Source organism: Sturnira hondurensis, unplaced genomic scaffold (assembly GCF_014824575.4).
Source record: "Sturnira hondurensis isolate 20B ecotype Veracruz unplaced genomic scaffold, ASM1482457v3 Scaffold0014384, whole genome shotgun sequence".
Taxonomy (NCBI): domain Eukaryota; kingdom Metazoa; phylum Chordata; class Mammalia; order Chiroptera; family Phyllostomidae; genus Sturnira; species Sturnira hondurensis.
In genome coordinates this window covers 19,442,208-19,446,854 of record NW_028087015.1, presented here as the reverse complement: position 1 = coordinate 19,446,854, position 4,647 = coordinate 19,442,208, and positions in this window count along the sequence as shown.

Here is a 4,647-nt window from a genome sequence, read left to right as displayed (position 1 = left end):
CTAGGGAAATGTGCCATTAGGGATTTATGTCATGTTAAAGAATAATTACTAGGTATTTAACACGTGTGCAGGCATAGACCAGAGGCTAAAACAGAAATTTTAAATGTATGTTAGTTAGCTAACCAATTAATTAACTAGATAAATATCTTTTAGACACCTACTATGGGTCAAGCACTGCTGAGCACTGACAATACAGCAAGGAAAAAAAGGAAAAATTCTTGGAGCTTATACTATGGTGGGGGAGGGTCAAACTAAACAAAGTAAATGGGCTAAGTAATGAAAGCATGGACTCCAGCCACACCATGCTCCATGGAGTTCAAATCCCAGTCATCAAAAGCATTTGGTCATTGAATGATGTTAGGCAAGCTACTTAATTTTTCTGTACCTCAGTTTCCTTATCTGTAAGATGGGATCGACAGAGAACCCACCTTGCATTGCTGCCGTGAGAGTTAAAGGAGAGAGTATGTGTGGAGCTCTTAGAACAAGCCCAGCATATGAGTCCTGTGGAGGGTTTGGTACTATGGTGTCAGCATTAGATGGTGGCAAGTTCCCAAGAGAAAAATGAAACTGGAAAGCTTCACACAGAGCCATTCAGAAGGGTCTCACTGAGAGGGGGACATTGGAGCAAAGACCTGAGGAGGGGAGGGAGGGAGGTATGAAACCACGTGAAGGTAGAGTTCAGTAGGTAGAGAAGGCTGCAAAGTCAGAAGTTCTTGTTCAGAGGGAGTCAGACATATTAAAAAAAAAAACAGGAAGAGGTCACCCCTTTCGTGACTGCAAAGGAGGTGGTGGAGACAGGCCATGTAGGGTCCTGTAGGTCACTGTAAAAATAAATATTGCTTTCCTAGCAAAGATGACTTCCTGGAGGTGATCGTTGACAGCTGTAAGGTTTTATTACAGGGTCCAGCACAAATCACGCCCTTGTTTTTATTACAAAATCATAAGCATGTAGTTCTGCGACATAGCAATATCACACTCAGGCACACCATATAACATTTTAGGTGAAATGTTCAAATTAAAACTATAAATTATTACACCCATATTATCACCCTGCCAACCACATTCAAGCAGGTCTGACTCCTGCCGGATCCTGTGTATTCAGTCTGTGGATTATGATTTAAAAGTTCCTCCTCTCTATGTTTAGTATTTGGTCTGCTGATCCGCGGTAGATGCATAAGTCCTTGAGTTTCCTACAGAGTCTATTCCTTTATACAAGCAAATAACAATTTAACATCAATAGCAGGAAAAAGGAAAGAAAAAAGTGACCCATGATTCCATCACCTCAGCAAAATAACTTCTGATTTTATCACATTCATTCTGGAAAACTTTTAAATAAAAAACAGGGGCAGTAACATCTCCTGTCAACATTGCTGATAATGGAACAAATATTATATGACTATGAATGATGGGATGGATCCTGGCAACAAAGCCCCCTCCCAGAATCTGCATGTCCAGAGGCTGGGGGCCCTGGTGTGGAAAGATGCACAATCGGGTCCACGGTTGGGATTCAGGGATAAATAATGCTTCTGACGAGGAAGGTCCAGACGCAACCAGGTTGCTGAGGCGGGGGTGGCGGGGGGAAGGACGAGGACAAGCCATCGAGGGAAAAAAAGTCAGTGGATGATAAAAGAAAATCTGGAGCCCCCATTTTATAGAAGAGCAAAGTAAGATTTTGAGAGTGATTTAAACAGAGTGTTTCCTTTCATGTTTGTTAGTGGTCACCTCTGCCCAGATAACACCGAAGGAGAGATTGCTGGGTACCAGTGGGAGCTCATAGAAGGCCAGAGGCCTGGGAAGTGGAGTTGGCCTCTGCAGTGTGGTGTCCACGTGTCTTTGAGCCTCACAGGTCACCAGAGACCACCCCAACAGACCTGAGAGAGCCCCAGCTCCCACTGACCAACCCACCTCACTCCCTGAAATCTTTGGGTGCAGGGAGTGAACTTTGCTAGGCACTGGAATGCCTGTGTCAGCCAGAGAGGCTCGTTTGAGGCTTATTTGGTTGGCACTTGGGGATTCGAACTAAATAATAGTTAGAAATAATCCATACAATAGGTGCCTGACACACAAAAGATGCTCAACAGAAGGGAAGCCATTATTTCTATGTTCTGCTTCTTATGTTTTCATTTCAACATAAGCCAATGCCATTGCCAAGACTCATTGGATATAAGTGACAATGCACAGGAACAAAGTTTTATTGTGCACTAGCTGGGCTCCCTACAGGGCAGGGGCTGACATTTAATTAGAGCGATATCTAATTTGTGGGGATGTATAAAAGTATCCCCTCATGAATAGAATTGAAGGCTATGTTAAGTGGCCAAAGGGCATTCTGTCGCAGTGAGTGGCCCAATCGGATTGCTCCTCAATGTGCCTTTGGCAGTGGAAACCTTTCTTAGCTCCTGTGGGATGTCCAGCTGCTCTGGTGATTCGTTGAGCTACTCAGTAGCCTTCTTAAAAATACTTCATTTGATGTTGAAAATAGCCAGAGTGGTTTCTGTTGGTAGCAATCAAGCAGATTGACCAATACCTTCTACTACTAGAGTTACCAGCTTCTCAAGGATACACACCATGTCTTCTTCATCCTTTACTACTCCAGGGTCTGGTCCACGATGTGTGTATAATAAATGTTAAACCCAAATGAACAAAGTTCAGTCTAATCTTCATGACCCATAAGAAATCATTTATGAGAACTTGTGTAGATCAGATGTAGTGTTTTCCAATGTTGCATAATACATCTTTGATTTTATAATAGGCCATTCTCTCATATAGGATATATTAATTAGACTGTCAACATAATATTTGTGGATATAGTTATCCTCTTAAAGGTGCTGAAGAAAAACATCTTTAAAGTCTGATGTCATCTACCCCCGACCGAGCCAAGTTTTCCCTGGCGAGATGCACTGAGTTTGATGCACATACTGTCAGAGCCAAATGCACATGCCCTTTCTCTTCCTCATTAATTCCCTCTCCTACTCTCTCCACCTCACCTCTCCCTCTCCCTGCCCCTCCTCTTCTACTTGCTTCGACAGATTGCTGACTTCATGGAAGCCAGCGTGGAGTCCCAGACTCCTGGCTCCCTGAAGGCACCACATCCCGCTAGACTGCACACTCATTACAGGATGTGCTGAGTCTAGACATTCACCATCCACACCAAGTCTTATGCCCACAAGACCCACAATGCACATCATCTTGATGACAAGCTCTTGGACCAGGAACAAGGGGAAGCAGAGACAGTAAATGCACAACAGACACGCCCTACTCTTAGTTGCATTGCTCTGTGTCTACCGGACAAGGGCCACCTCCGTCCCCTGTTTTTCCCTTCCTCCCATGCTCCATCCCTTCTACCTTCCCTCCCTCCCCCATCCTCTCTTTCTCTTTCATTTCGGATAGGGGAAATAACCGTTGTATGATAGCGGAAAAGGAAAAGGAGAGGTGGGGGTTAAAGAGAGGAACGATGAAGAAAATAGTGGCAAGAAGGAAGTAAAGGCAGAGCATACCCACCAGATCAAAACTTTTTGATGTTAAGGGAAAGGCCTGAAGTCTGTCAGGAGATGCACTAGGAACCAAGGGACCAACTGGCAGAATCTTCTCTCGGAGAATTCACCGACGAGCAGGTAAACCATAATTTCCATATTCCACTGGATTTTCTCCTCATCTACTTCTGGGTTTGAACAAGTGCTACCAATGACTTGGACCCCTTATGCTAGTAACCAGTGGAAATGCACCCCTCTCTTCCAAGCTTTGATCTTTACCTATCACTGGACGATTTCTCAAACCTTCATTCAGAGAAGCATCTGGATTGTATTGGGGGAAAAGAATTACCCCTACTAAATCCTGATGTAAAAATGACAAACTACCCAAACTGAAAGGCCATAATATCACTTGAGTCAACCCTTCCCTTTACAGATAAAGAGAGAGAGAGAGAGAGAGAGAGAGAGAGAGATTCAAACACTTGGAATATCCAGCCCTGTGACAGAAGAGCCTAGAATAGAGAATTTTCCACTGAGTCATGATAAGAGTGGCAAGGAGGGTAAAGTCAAAGAGGAAGAGAAGATGATTAGGTTGGGAAGATTGTGTTAATAATTCATTCTGTATTTGTGTTGTTCAGAATTTGAGAATGCTTTTTGATCAATTATTCATGGCGGAAGAAGGTAAAGAAAACATCAGATGCCATAGGACATCTGATCCGACCCTTTTGAGAAGAACCATTTCCTGGGTCTAGCATAGTGCAATGAAATTAGTCCATCAAGGGTCTTCGAATATATTCCATGAGCGTCTTTCATAAACATCCTGAAAGATCCTAGAAGGTAAAGGCAGCATCCGCCTCAAGGGAATATTATGCATAATAAGCATGAAGAATGTTTGCTACTTAAAGTTAGGTGATGACCCCTCTCTGAGAGAGTCACTAGGTGAATGTGAAAACTGGGTTTCTGCAAATCACAAAGGCCAAAGACCTGCCTCCCAGCGTGTGAGGGACATTAATGAAAACAAGATAGGAAATCATTACTGATGAGCTGTACTGTTTTAAACACCTAGTTCACCTCCATCTAACTGGTAGGTGCTTACAAAAAGGCTTGAAGAGCAAAGGGTGGATGAATGAGTGAATTAATGAAAAAAAAAACTGGTGTGCACTTTCAAGGAACAGAAGAT